Source organism: Ambystoma mexicanum, chromosome 14 (genome assembly GCF_040938575.1).
Source record: "Ambystoma mexicanum isolate Mex_15411 chromosome 14, UKY_AmexF1_1, whole genome shotgun sequence".
Lineage (NCBI taxonomy): Eukaryota > Metazoa > Chordata > Amphibia > Caudata > Ambystomatidae > Ambystoma > Ambystoma mexicanum.
The window spans coordinates 417,081,041-417,096,084 of NC_090940.1; the positions used below are offsets into that span (position 1 = coordinate 417,081,041).

Here is a 15,044-nt window from a genome sequence, read left to right on the forward strand (position 1 = left end):
TTTTCCTGAATTCCTCCCACTCAGCCTGAGAGCTATATTTTGTGGGGCAGGAGACCCTATTTGGGGAAACGGAAGACGAAGACGAGGAAGGGGATCTTCGACGTCTCTTTTTTGAATGCTTAGATCTCAAAGAGTGATGGGAACTGCTTCGAGACCTAAAACGAGAATGTCTTTTGTGATGGCGAGGAGACTAATGTCTCGACTCCGCCGAGGAAACTTTCGAAGAAGTTTTAACTGCCTTACCTCTCTCGAGCTTCCCCTTACGCTCCTTCAAGGCTTTCACCGTCATGGACCTGCAGTCCTCGCACTCCGAACAATGGTGCTCGATTCCCAGGCACCATAAACAGATCCTGTGAGGATCCATCAACGACATTTTCTTTCCACAGTCTCGACATTTTTTGAAGCCGGACCGTGGAGTCGTCAGTTCGGGTGAGGAAGCCATCGAGTACGAGTCGGTACTCACGAGGAATATTGATATATTTGACTGAAGAACTGAGCAACGATATTCCGAGGCCCCACGAAGCGCAGAAAAACGGAACTGAGCAACGGACGCTGCGCGAGTCTATTTATACGCGTGATGACGGCACTGATACAGAGGCTGTCGAGGGACATCGGCTCGAGGGACGTCGACGCGCAGCGCCCTTCACTGAAAAAAATATTCCGAGGCCAGCAAGCTGGGAGATGATCTATCAAAGATAAGGAATACGTCGGAGGACACAATCCCTTCGAAAGTAAGATTCAGGATTTCTTTGAGCAGAACAGCGTAGACATAAGCCTTGATATTAGGTGGGACGCTTTTAAAGCTACCTTAAGGGGGGGGGACAAATCGCTCTAGAGGCTGAGAGAAATAGACTGCTGAGGAGGCTAGAAGTACAACTGGAAAGTGAAGTGGAGGCCGCCAGGGTGCGAGTGGGGTAGAACCCCTCTAGAAAAGTGTACAAGGAATATAGGTTAGCAGAGGGCCAGTTGAGGATCCTAAGGACTAAAAGGGCAGAGGAGGCTATGCTTAGGGTTAGACAAAGATTTTATACGAAGGCCAATAAGGTAGACTCACTTTTAGCCCACTTACTGAGGGGAAACAGGGAACGTAATGTCATTGTGGCCATGAGAGATAGGGGGTAAGAGACTTACTTGGACAGAAGAAATAAAGGGGAGGATGGCAGAGTTTTACGAAGATCTGTACTCTTCACAGCATCCTCTACCTGGGCCACAGAGGGAATTCCTGGAGGCCCTTCCCCTTCCACGGTTGTCTAGGGACGAGGGGAGCGAACTCGTCCGAGCTATCACGGAAGATGAGGTGAGAGCAACCATAATGGCTCTCCCTCGCGGTAAGGCCCCGGGTCCAGACGGCTATCCATCGTCGTTTTATAAAACCTACTCCCATCTGTTAGTTCCGCATTTAACACAACTATTCAACTCATTTGGGTCCAGAGGCAGTATCACCCCCTCGATGGAAGAGGCGAAAATAACACATACACATGGCAGGCAAGGATCCTGAAGAGTGCACATCGTATAGGTCCATTGCTCTCATAAACACGGAGGCAAAAATCTACACTAAAATATTGGCGAAGCGTCTGGAGAAGTACTTACCCTCGATGGTCCACCAGGACCAGACAGGGTTTGCGGCAGGGAGGCAGACAGCAGACAATATTAAACGGGTGGCCCACCTGGTCGAAAAAACACAGAAGACGACCACTCCAGCGATCCATCTAGCGCTAGATGCTGAAAAAGCGGTTGATTGGGTGGAGTGGTCGTTCCTGTTTCAAGTCATGGAAATGATGGGTCTTGGGTCTGAGTTCATCAACATGGTCGCAGTAAATTACAAGGACCCCAAGTCGCGTATCCTGGTAAATGGAGAAACATCTCATCCAATTAGGCTCTGGCGAAGGACAAAGCAGGGGTGCCCCTTGTCCCCCCCTGCTCTACGCTATATATTTGGAAGCCCTTGTACTAGTAATTAGGGAGACAGATAAGATTCAGGGTATACCATTCGGGGGATATCAGCATAAAGTGGCGGCATTCGCTGATGACATGTTGCTCACATTAACACAGCCGAGGGAGTCCATCAGGGCGAGCATAGAAGTTTTGACCAAAGTCGGGGAGATATCGGGTCTGCAGGTCAACTGGCAGCAGTCCGAACTGATTTTTCACTAGAGGAGGAGGCGACGAGGGAGTTAAACGCACTCTCCCCGTTCAAACGGAGCCCGGGGGGATACGATACTTTGGGATTAAGATAACCCCTTCTCTGGGCGGTTGGTAAGGCGCAAACTACTCCCCCATGCTAACAGTAATTAAGAAGGATCTGAGGAGGTGGAGTGCTCTTAGGATCTCCTGGCTAGGGAGGGGGGCTGTCCTTAAAACGGTGATTCTACCCTGCATACTCTATTTGCTTCAGGCGATCCATCCCTGCAAGCTTCTTTACGGAATTGGACCAAGTGGTCAAAGAATTTATCTGGGAGGGCAAGAGGCCGCGTTTGTCCTGGCATCTTCTCATGGCGTCCAAAGGGCGGGGTGGCATGGCTTTACAGGACTTCAGGCGTTACCATGAGGCTGCACTTCTGCGGGTGATAAGGGAGCGGTTTGCGGAGGACTATGAGAAGCACTGGGTAAAAATTGACAGAGCAGTAGCCCAACATCACCTGGGTGAGGTATTCTGGCTTCCGCGGAGGCTGAGACCACCACATATCTATTTGAGCGATATATCAAAGGGAATGGTGGCCACTTGAGATAGGGCAGTGGAGAGACTAGGGATTTCATCCTTTCCATCCCCATTTACGCCAATTTTCAACAACGGGGATTTCACACCGGGTCCGGAAAGGGGAGCTTTCTAAGCGTGGGGGGGGGGGTTTGTAGGACGCTGAGAGATATGTTCCACAACCAGAAATTGAAAGCTTTCGAGGAATGTAAGCAGGAATTCGGAGTTGGCGAGGGGGAAAGATAGATACTTCAAAATTAGACATTGGGTCATGACAGTTCAGGTCAGGAAGGCTGCTACATGCGACCTAACACAATTTGAATGGTTCCTTCTGTCCCATGATGGTTCTAGAGGTCTAATCTCGGATCTATATAAACTTTTAGAGAGCATGAGCCCGAAGTTCACCTGGCCGTACATGAGGGAATGGGAGCTCCAAACGGGGGCAGGAATGGAAATAGAAGACTGGGAGAGGCAATGGAGGACAATTCCCAAGGTGCCTAAAGCAACCCAACTACAGGAAGCATGGTATAAGTACATTTATGGCTGGCACTATACTCCGGCCCGGTTGCACGCAATGTACCTGACAACTTCAGGGAACTGCTGGAGGAGCTGTGGGGAGGTGGGTACGGCTGCTCATATATGGTGGGACTGCCCACGTATTCGACCCTTCTGGAGTGCAATTGCAGATGCCCAGTCTCAGGCCTTGGGGTTGGGGGGCAGTCAGGACCCCTGGGAGATCTTGCTGGGGAAGAGAGCAGCAGGGGGGGGGAGGGGAAAGAAGAGGAAGTTTTAAGGTGAAAATGGTCTTCACCCTGGCAGCGATGGGATTAATCGCACAAAAATGGAAGAGCTCAACGATCCCCCATGGAGCAGGACTGGCTAAGGAAAATGTGGGACATTGTCTCCTTGGAATGGTTCACATACGCGGCTGATGGAAAATTGGGGAGCTTTGCAGCCGATTGGGGTGAGACGCTGGACTACTTGAAAGGGGAGTTTAGGAAGCAATGGTGCCCCCAAAGAATAAAGTTGCTGGACATTCATGGCTAAAGGGTTGACAGGGAATTAATAGGTATGGAGGTCCTATCGGAGCTACGACCGGAGTTGGAGGGGGGGGGAACGTAGGGGTTGATGTTTCCTTTTATTGATTTGTTTTACATGCTGAAATTAATACGTGTTTTTTTTTTTTTAAAAAAAGAAAGAAAAAAAAAGATCTGTGTGGATTTGGGTTCCCTGATGTTACCCATTACCATCAAGTGTCTATGCATTACACAACTTTCTATTCCAAATGCTAAATACTGATTACCAACACTAACTGCTTGATTATTTAACAATCATTTATTCTCTCAATAGCTTTCTTCAAATGCAATTCTGCCCAACAATACCAACCTGACGTCTTATCAATCAAGGACAAAAGCCTTTAAAAGATAACTTCCTAAAGACGACTTGATTTCGAAGAATCATTTTCTGCTATTTAAAGATAGATAAGTCAGAACATTTTAGCACTGGAACATGTATGTGATATTGGTGGAATGTTTGCATTTGAACTGCTCAACTAAATACACTGAAATGGAGGTCAAGGTACACCCCTTCTCAAGGAACTCCAAGACAACAGCCTTTGTTCATGATTTCCAGAAACTGGACCCGGCAGCAGTGCTGAAATTGGCCTACTACTGCAGGCCGTCCGCTTCATCCTGAACTCACCGTCATCCCAGTACTGCATTTCTGATTTGCTGAACCATAAATGCCAATGGGAGAAAACCTGATTAAGTGATAAGTGACAAGCCATTAAAAGAAATCTGTGCCTACTAAGTCAAAATGAAGACTGGCTGTGTCCATTATGATCTCAATGAGAATATCACTGACAATACCCTAACAATCAGACAGCCTCTACAGAAGTTAGACAAAGCTGTGAGACCACCAGGGCGGCGTGGATAAGGAAGGTCACGTGAGGGTGGAGCTCTGCGCTCAGCCAGAATAATAGGTTATAAGTTACCCTCGCGGTACAGCTAAGTCAGTGGAGGGGTGGCAAAAGGCGGAGGGGTGGCAAAAGGCAGAGAGGGTGCAATCCCCAGTTTAGCGAGAGCTCTTGGGGGCCAGGAGAGACCCTAAGACCCTGGCTTGCACAGTACCGGCTAGCAGACAGCCGGCGCCATTTCGGACAGTGTAGGAGGAGAAGCCGCCCCTTGGCAAGGGACACCGAGGCCATGGTGTGAGCCAATTTCATCGGCGCCAGCATCCCCAAGTAAGCTGGCACCATACAAATCGGGAGCCAATTTCTTCGTTCTGAAATGGCAGGTGGCTCCACCTTCACCACCGACACGCTGCGCATCTGAGGGAGCAGAGAGATGGTGAGATCTGCCTGTGCATCAGTGTGGGATACCTAGCCTCCCGTCCTGCTGCAGTTAAAACCCGCTGCAGATACAGAGAGGCACCCCACCACAAAACCCACAATCAAGAGTAACGGGGGAAGGAGGAGGCCGGCGCGCGTCTAGCAGTGGCCCTCCACCACCCACATAAAAGACTACCCGAGGAAGCATCAGCACTGTTATTAGGAAGGGGGGGCAATTGGACTCAAGAGTGGCAGTAGAAGGCCCCCCCACACCAGTGTCTTAAGAAAAGAGTTGAGACTGTGCAAAACCATCAATGAATGCTTGAAATAGCAAGACAGCTGCGAGTTGAGAAAGAGAGAAGCGTTAGCCCAGAAGATGCAAGAGAATCAGTTGTTTCATGCAGAGCAACGGTTACAGAGAGCACAGCATCCCGACTGGCAGGGGGAGTTAGAAGAAGCCAGCAGGTGGGAGGCCTGACCTGGGACAAAAGGCGCTCGAAGCCCCAAGGAGGACAAGAGGGATCCCCTTTACCCACAACTCCCAGGAGGCGTTTTAGGAGCTGATGAAGTGCCCCGAGTGTTAGGACTGACAGAACCACCAACTAGCCCCTGATACCCCTGTTCGCGGTTGAACAAAAAAAGAGGAGGAAAATGGGAAAGCGTTGCAGCTTGCAATACCAGGAGCGGTACAAAGGACTATGGAAGCAACATGGCAGGGGCGGCTGGAGCTGGAATGGACAGGGAGACCTGGGGGGCATACAACAGGACGTGCATGCAGTACTTTTGGAACTGCAATCATTTAGGGCGGAAGTCCAGGGCTCACTGGGCGCACTCACTGAGAGGGTTACAAAGGGGAGGACTGAGTGGTGGCCTTGGAACACTCGCATCACGCCGCAGACATATGTGATGCGGAGGTAGAAATACGACTGAAGGAACTCTAGCATCGGGACCGAGAGATTGGGACCAAAGTTGACGATATCGAGAACAGAGAGAGGAGGAACAATTTGCGTGCATGGGGGCTCCCGGGCCAAGTGACAAACACCACAGGAGCTTGAAAAGTCCTTTCTCGTCTGGTGCAGGAACTACCGGGGGCCTCCCCGGAGAGGGACATCAAGTTAGACAAGTTCAAAAGGGGCGCAGGACCCAGGGAAGGACGGCGCTTATTACACTGATAAGGAAGAAATTCTACAGAAGGCAAGGCCGTGTGGCACAATCGAATGGGAAGGAGCGCAGATTAAGATTTTCCAAGACCTATCCGCCTACACCCTGCAACAAAGGTGCAAATGTAAGCCCCTAACTAAATGGCTTCAAGATAAGGGGTTAAGGTATCGTTGGCGCTTCCCCTTCGTCCTCATGTTCGAGCTCAGGGGTGAAAAGTAGGTCCTTCATCAAGGCGAAACGTGGACAACCTTTAAAAAGAACTGCAGAGCGAGGAGTCGCAACCGTAGAGAGCGAGTCAGTGCCAGCTGAGGGAACGATTCAAAAGCGCATTTACTCAGCCCAAAGGGACCAAGAGAGACGACAGCGCTAGACGAACGAGGAAGCCAAAGGCACAGCACTTGCCTCCCCCGAAGTGAGGATTGTGCGAGAACAATTTATTGGAGCTGGGGGGCCATTGAGTTAATGCCCTGCCGCCCTGTGCTTGCTTAACGGGTGGTAGGGGGCGGACGGCCATGCTGGCGCTCTCCAAATACCCTGGTGAAGTACTGGTGTCTCTACCAAGTTGGGCTAAATAACCTGTTTGGGGTTTGGTGGGTGGGATTGTTGTTGGGGTTAGGGAGGAACCTGGAGTAGGGAAGGGGGGGGCAGGGGAGGGGGTGGCTCAGCATGCACAATGCCAGGGCTTTTGTGACGAATTAGAGGATAATGACTTTGGGCACAGGCGATTTTCTGGTACAGGGTTATGGTTGATCTAAAGGTTGCAACCCTCACTGTAAGGGTCTGAATTCAGAGGTCCTTGACCTATAACATGTGCCGGTCTCTCAAGCTATCAGTCCTCATCGTACAGGAAACACTTTAAACAAGGAATGGAGCGTCCCCTGCGGAAGGGGGCTGTGGGTCAAATGTACTTGGTCTACAACAGGGATCGTAAAAAGGAAGGGGTAGGGATAGTTTTGGCAAAATCCTTTTGCACGAAGGGGCCTCAAACTAAGAGGGGTTTCGGAGGGAGATTTCTGGCGCTCAAGGGTCATGTGGATGGGGTCTTATTTACCCTGGCCACGGTGTACACATCCAAAGCAGGCCAAGTTCACTTTCTGAGGAGGGTTTTCGCCACACTGGAGGATTGGGGGGAGGGACACGTCTTAGTCGGGGGCGATTCTACTTAGTGCAGGACCCAGGACTGGAGGTCATCTAGGAGGGGGGGACACTGAAGAAGGTGGGAAAAGAGAAAACAGAGTTTGCTGCCCTCCTTGGGGATCACTTTTGGGCAGACGTGTGGAGGGTTTCCCACCACCAGGCTATACTTTCTTCTCTCCTACCCACTCGACCTACAGGAGGATAGACCTATTTTTAATCCCAAGGGAGCAAGTGGAGGACATCGCATCACCCAAAGTGGAAACAGTCACTTGGTCAGACCATGAAATGGTGATGGTATCCTGGCGGTTTGAAGCGAAAAGAAGGGTGAACCCGGGTTGGCGCTGCAATGATGTTCTTCTCCAGGACCCAGTATTCAGGGAATAACTAGGGAATAAAATTCAATCCTTTTTTTAGGTCAATGAGACAGGGGAGGTACACCTCAATAATGTATGGGAAGCCACCAAGGCCACAATACAGGGTACTGTTGATAGAGGGGGCCTGCAGAAAGCGGGAGAGGGGACTCATTGAGAATAAGCTAGGCGAAGAAATCCGGGGACTCAGGGTGCAGCCGAGTGGAGGAGGTGGGGACAGGGTTGAGTTGCTCCATCTCATCCGAGACAAAAGGCAGGCTTTACATATCACGCTTATAGCGTAGGTCCTGAAGAAATTGAGACACATACGAAACAACGATACTATGAGAGGGGTGACCGGATGGGATCTCTGCTGGTGAACAGGGTCAGGGGGAGTAGAGAGGATAGAAGGGTGGAGAGTATTTGAGGTAAAGGGGGGGATATGGTCGGCCCTCAAGGCAGGATACCAGGGTGTTTTGCCGAGTATTATGAGGAGCTATATAGGAGTGAGCCACAGCCAGGGGGTGGGTTTGGGGATCAGGTTATCAGAACATTCCTGGACGGCTTGGCAATCCCAAAGCTAGTTCCTGAGGAACTTGCGACCTTGGAGGCCGAAGTCACGGCCAAAGAGGTGGTGGCAGCCATATGCAGACTGAAGGCGGGTAAAGCCCCGGGGGAAGATGGATACACCACTGACTTCTTTAAACTATTTCAGGAGTTGCAGGCAGCCCCGTTGGCTAGGGTTTTCAATGCCTCTAGCGAAACCAGCAGGCTTCCCCAAACCTTTTTGGAAGCCAGAATAGTGGTCATACCCAAACCAGGGAAGGATCCCACACTATGAGAGGTGTACAGACCTATCTCGCTTATAAATATAGAGGTTAAGATTCTCGCTAGGGTGCTGGCCACTAGGCTTGAGAGGGTTCTCCGTAGGCTGGTCCACCTGGACCAGACAGGCTTCGTTAAGAATCGTCAGGGTGCGGACAAAATGTGCAAGACCCTGCACATGCTGCACTCACCCATGGTTAAAAAAAAGAGGGAGCTCTGATTGTCCTTAGACGCTGAGAAGGCTTTTGACCGCATGAGGGGTGCTGGAATCGGTCAGGATGGGGGAGAAATGGGGTGGGTGGATAGCGGTCTTGTACTCCAATCCAAGGGCAAGAGTGGTGGTAAACGGGGAAGAGTTGCACCCGTTCAGGCTTGGAATGGGAACTAGACCGGGATATCCCCTTGCCACTCTTGTATGCGCTGGTCATGGAACCTTGGGCAATAGATGTCAGGACTTATGAGAGAATTCACAGGGTCAGGGTGGGGATAGCAAAGTATAAGCTAAGCCTGTTCGCGGACTACGCACTCCTTTATATATCCCGCCCCCGGGCATCCCTCCCTATCCAGTTGGAAAACCTTGAGGTATATGGACTGTCTGGTTTCAAGGTGAACCTGGGTAAATCCGTGGCGCACCAAATAGGGCCAGAGAAAGCTTAGATTGGGGCGTATATGAGAGAATTAGGGTTCAGGGGGATGGGTTCTAGTATCTGAAGGTGGAGATTCCAGGGGACCATGGCGATTTGATAGAAACTTCCCCCTGACATGGGTTCAAATAAAAAGGGACCTTGACCGGTGGGCTAAGCTCAATCTGTCCTGGATGGAAAGGCTCAACTGTATCAAAATGATCATCCTTCCCAAATTTTTGTTCCTATTCCAGATGCTCCAGGTGGTAGTTCCTGTGGCTTTCTTAGACATGATTAAAAGGTAGAATTTGACATTTTTCTGGACGGGAATGAGGCCTAGGTTAGCATACAGGACCCATCTGATCAAGTGAGGAGGGGGTGGGGAGGGCCTCCTGGACTTGGGGACATACTAGAGGGCAACCAAGCAGCCGGTGTTAGTGGACCATCTCGAATTGCAATCAGAAGCAATGGACCACTCAATTTTTGCACCTGTGACCTTGGGCGAATGGATGTGGGTCCCGCAAAGGGAGATACCAGGCAGAGTCATCTGCCACCCTATCTTGGAAGTACTGTGGTCTATCTGGAGGGATGGAGGTGACATGAGGTGGATCACGACAGTTGTAATTGGTCCCCGCCCCGCTAATAAATCTTATAGCGAAACACGACAATTTCAGGAATGGCATGAGGCGGGGCTTAGTAGGGCAGGACAGCTGTGGATGGGGCACACTTTTCTGTCCATAGGAACTCTGGAGGGCCTCCTGCAGATTGGCCGGCTCTCCCCCTTCCGCTATCTGCAACTGAAGGGCGCACCCATGGCCCCCCCGTTGGAGGCACAATCTAAGGCGAGAGCTCACCACTTCTGAATCGCTGTTACAGGGTGGGATACAAAGAGGAGCATAACAAGCATATATAAGGTGCTCCAGAATGCAGAACCCCTGCAGGTGCCTAAAGCTAGGGAAGACATCTGATGAATTGTGGGCCACCATACGTAGAAGGGATTTCCAATCCACAGTATCCCTCCAGTTTAGAATTCAGGCAGTTAAGATTCTGCACCGTTGAGATCTCCCTGCTCCGCCTGGCCAGAATGTACTCAGGAGCCGTGTCGAGCCACCAACGCAGATTACTACCACATGTGGTGGGACTGTGTCCATATGCAAACTGACATGAGGGAGGTCCTCTCCTGGATTAAAGGGGTAGACGGGAATCACATGCAGCTTATCACTATGAGGGCTCCTGTTTGGGGCATGGGGGGGGCGAGGAAGAGATGGAGGGGAACCACATGACCTGTTCCCTTCTGGTGGCAAAATGCCAATGGACCCAAAGGGGAGTGGGGAATTACAGTTACTGCCCAACCCGTGATCCTGCGGCAATACCACCGGAGAATTGGCTGGTAACACAAATATAGTTGGCCGGTATCCCAGTCAGGATACCGCCCAACCCGTGATGAGGCGGATAGTAATGACAAGGCATATGATGATTCTGTTAATATTGTTCACTTTTTGTCTCCAAGTGCCAGAACATCTTTGTAATAAAATGCTAATAAAAATCTGATAAAAAAGTTATACAAAGCTGGTAAATCTCTTTAAGAACTTGAAACTCCCTATTCATTAAAACATTATGGTCATATCCCCACTGATAGGCAAATCAGAAAACATTTTATCACATAAGTATTCCCTTCCCAATAGACTATCTCAATAAATATTCAAAACTTGGCAAAAGGGATAGACCAATGAATTGATTTAAGGTCAGAAAGCACCTACAACCATGGGACTAATTGGGGATTTAGATTTAAGCCCAATATATCAAGTCATGTAAGGAACGTTTATACCAATTGCACGAGATATGGGACCCAATGCTGCTGGCAGTGTACTTTAGCCATCAAAAGGGAACTATGGAGCTTTTGGGTGTGTTTTGAATTGGATTATGTTGCACAGGATATAATTTCGGTTTATGAAATCATGATGGTAGTTATCTGAGATATAGACACTAACCCCACAAAAAGTAAATACCTTTATGGAGGGTTGATATTCAAAAGCTAGTGCAGTAAAAGCAGGCGATAGATAATGCCAACTTGGCCCCAGCTATGGCCTAATAAGCATTTTATAAAAGGACAGCTAAAGAGGAGGCAAATAAACGTTTAGGTTTAGAATTAGATTTGGCAGTAGGATCATATGATAAATGTTAATTTTGATCTCCAATATTCCTGTGAAGAAAGGGCTTTGTTTGGTGCAATTCAAGCTAAATTAAAGGGGACACCAGACTGGTATCAAGCAAATCAACTGTCATTAGCAAAATGTAACATTCAAGCTGGTTGCAAATATAGTCCCAAGCAAATCTGGAAAAACATAATGCACAAATTTGATCCCAATGTACCTCTATAAAAGTGATTTAGAAATTGGTCAATCGGTCACCCACTGACTGCAAGCCTGTTCAATGTCATTGTATATACCTCTATGGTTCCTAGGTTACGGGCAAAAGGGTCAATTATCCCAGTTTTCAGGAAGGCATCGAGAGCTGACCAAAAATGCTTTAGGGTCCAGATTTACCAAGGAAGAGACGAGTTGTAAGTCCAACCCACACCCAAAAGGAGTTGCAATTTATGTGGAGGCAACTCAAAAATTTACAAAAAGGACTTGCAACCAAAACAAAGAAAAGCAAAAGTCAAAAAGAACATACATCAAAGCGGAACTCAACAGAAAATACACAACATCCACAATCAGCTATGATGAATCCAATGGAGTCATCACGGACTCCCCAGCGGTGACCTCCTCCCATGTGGCCAGGGTACAGCAGACGCTTCCGGATCCTGGGGATGGTTATATGAGGGAGGATCACATGGGAGGGTACAACTACCGGTGAGATGTCATGAATTTGAGGAGTCACAGTGCCCCCCTCCAATCCTGAATGAGGAAGACCCTCTGATACCAGAGTTCTTAATGGCAAATTGTCATTCTAGCCATGCCCCTACCTTTCACTGAAACATCCATAACTCATACATAATACCTTTTCTTCTTGATATTCCTTTTTATGAAATGTGAGGAAAACCACCCAAGAGTCAAAAGCCCAAAGACAGTTATGGACTTCGACTACCATAACCACTCAGGACAAAGGAATTTGTGCAAAGTAACAGCAGCTCACATACAACAGTCAGACTAGTTGTTTTTCCAAACATGTAAGGAGTGTGACATTCCATAATGGGGTTGCCATTTTTAAAGAGAGGTGCAGCAAGCAGTGCAGAAAGAGACATTGCCATCCACATGAAGGCTGCTGAATGCGATGCACACCTAGAAAGTTGGCAAAGCAGAGTAGTTTACTGGGATAGAGCGATGCCACGTGTAAGCAAGGAAGACAGTGGAGAAGCCAGGAGAATTGCAGAAGCTCCTGGAGATCAGGCTGCTCGACAGGGCAGCAGTCTACAACCTGGGCCACGAGGGAAAGCTGGCAGGTAACCACAGAGCCACACTGAATACCAGAGACGCGTCCTCACACTCCAAACTGGAAGTCATAAAGCTGAAGCGTGAGCAAGGTCTGACATGCTGGAAAAGACCAGCGAGTCTACCAAAAGCAGCTGTGGACAGGAACTGTGAAACAAGTTCTGGCAGGCGAGTATACCAGGCATTTGAAAGTTGTATACATATTTGTGGCAGGTGAGTACACCAAGTAATCTGCAGAGATACAAGAACTTTCACAAAAGACTGTGCTAGAACCTTTTGCTTTAACAGAAAATTTTAGTCGAACAAGAACTTTGTGTGGCCGTTAAAGATACCAGGGAACTGTTCGCGAGAGACATTTTGCCATCCTGGTTAAGAATCCAGGGGAAGGAAACCATCTTCTGAATCCTATGGTCTTTCCCTTGGAGAACATTTTTGTTAAAGTCATTCTTACCCTTTTGATTTTGAACACTTTCTAAATTAAGTGTTACTCACCGGAGTGACTAACTTACTCATAGTGCATAGTCCCCTTTCCTTGATCCTGTATGGGTGTCGCTCGCGAGGGACGGGAACGGAACCTCTTTTCTACCAGAAAAAGACATTTCCCCTTTAAATTTACAGGTGCGTGGGGGTGCGGCCCGGGCAGCGCAGGCTCCCTTAACCACGCCTATAGTCACTAAACCTCAGTCGACTTTTGACACGTCCACCGTATTACACTTTAGCAACCGCACTGCTCATTTTATAGGGGGATGGATGGTGGGAAGTATGGAGGAAAGGAGACTATGGACTAGGAGTACTTTAGTCACTCCAGGGAGTAACAATTACTCCCATTTCCTGTCCCCTTTCCTCCATTCTGGATGGGTGATTACACATTGCCCTGTGGGGAGTGGGCGACGGGGGCAGGGAAGACAGAGAGAGCATGACCCTCTAGGCAAATAAATTACGCAGCACTGCTTGACCAAATACATCTGCCTTGGCACTGGTATCCAAGCAGTAGTGTTTGCAAAAGGCTGAAGGGGCAGCCCATCTTGCCGCCCTGATCACCTGCTAGGGAACATGGCGCTGGAACGCGACTGCTGCCGCCTTGGCTCTTACCGCATGCGCATGCATGCCCTGCAGCAGATCCCTGCATTACACCTTGTATGCCTCATGGATTGCTGCTGTAATCCATGGATGTCTTGGAGGCATGCTGCCCAGTCCTGGAGTCTCCAAATGTTACAAACAGTGCGTCCGTTTACTTACTTTTTGCTTACTGCTAAAACCGAATCAGGGGTATTCCAATTTACCATCACCCTTTTTTGTAGTGCCTTATGGAAAGGGAGGACAGGGTCTTTTTGAGGACCCTCACTCGGGATGTACGTCAGATCATCATGTTCGAAATTTGGGGAAGCCGTCTTCCAACCCATGAAATCAATGATCCTTCCCATGAGATTCCTATAAATAGGATCTGCATGACCTGTAGGGTATGGTTTCTCAAATTCCACTTCAGGGGAAGTGTCTAGGCCCCTGGCATTTTGGAGACAGTCAGATCTGTTATCTTGGTACTCGGGTCTACTAACTCTTAAGGGACCTCTCTGGCTCCAAACCCAACTCCAGCTGAAGTTACATCCGCTTCAGAGGATTGTTCTTCAAAGATGGATTAGTATCCACAATACTGGAACCTAGTTGGGGGATCTGAAACTCCAATCTTCCCTATCGTTATATCACAATTTGATTTGAGTCAATTTTATTCAAGTATTGCTTTTCTTTATGGGTTTTTTTTACTCCACACTGTTGGATTCCTAGTCTTGCTTTATCCTTCAAAGTTTTTCAAATAATCTGTTGTTTCCCAAATAAAACATTACATTTTTATTTTGTTTCTTTGGAATGCAACCTTTATTAAAAAATTAGAGGTGTTGATCTAATATCTTCTCGGCTGCAAAGGAGATTATATAAGTCGAGAGATAGAACTCATGAAACTGTTACACAAGTCATATTTGTTAAAAAACATTTTTTGGAGTGTATGGACCAGGGATAGTCGAAAACAACTGCTATTCCTTGTGATTCGGAGATGTATTTCTTGATGTAGACTCCAAACCTCAAGTTTTAATCAAATTTAATTTACACGATCCCTTTTCGTGTTGGGATCAGAAGTGTGGCTTGATTTGGGGATATCTCTAATCCGTAATTATTCCAATCAGGTCACATAGAAGCCGACCGGTTTCAGTGGTATTGAGGTTATTAGAACCACTTTCTTCAGGGCTAAGGACCAACACCCATTAGTGTGTGGTCTGATTTCTTCTGCTGGTAGTGGTGAATCTCTAAATTCAGAATAGGAGATTGCCCTGTGTTTGAAAGAGCAAAAGGGGAGAAAAGAAGAGAAAAAAGGGGGAGAGTGCCATTAGAGAGATATCCCATGAATAGCCTCATAAACATAAGAGGTCATAATGTACACATCTTACCCATTACAGGTGAAGCAACTCCCCAATGTCAGCGTCCTTGGATGCGGGCAGG

The 15,044-nt window shown here is 48.4% G+C and overlaps 1 protein-coding gene across 3 annotated transcripts in view; it reads right to left on the bottom strand.

Annotated features, from left to right (window-relative positions):
- STYX (serine/threonine/tyrosine interacting protein) overlaps positions 1–15,044 on the bottom strand; it is a 984,080-nt gene that overhangs the window by 604,436 nt on the left and 364,600 nt on the right. The window lies entirely within an intron of this gene.